Source organism: Alligator sinensis, unplaced genomic scaffold (genome assembly GCF_000455745.1).
Source record: "Alligator sinensis unplaced genomic scaffold, ASM45574v1 scaffold203_1, whole genome shotgun sequence".
In the NCBI taxonomy this organism is placed as follows: Eukaryota; Metazoa; Chordata; order Crocodylia; family Alligatoridae; genus Alligator; species Alligator sinensis.
Window position 1 is genome coordinate 2,844,303 of NW_005841949.1, and position 248 is coordinate 2,844,550.

The window sequence follows — 248 nt, forward strand, 5'->3', positions numbered from 1 at the left end:
TGCCCCCCGCCTCTTGGGGTGGCGGTAGCCCCCAGCCACTGGGAGACCCCACCCCCACACCAGTCAGCAATCAGCTGCTGGTGCCCCCCCAGGATCAGGAGGCACCAGTCGCCCATGGTTTTGTCTGTCAACACCCTAACCTGCATTCCTGGGTTAGTAATTTACAGGTATCTAGGATCCGAGATGGGACTCTAGCAAACCTTTAAAAGAGAAACACCGCCCCCCGCCCCCCCCCCCCCCCCCCCCCC

The 248-nt window shown here is 62.5% G+C and overlaps 1 protein-coding gene across 1 annotated transcript in view; it reads right to left on the bottom strand.

Moving 5' to 3' along the window:
- CCDC113 (coiled-coil domain containing 113) overlaps positions 1 to 248 on the bottom strand; it is a 21,277-nt gene that overhangs the window by 12,330 nt on the left and 8,699 nt on the right.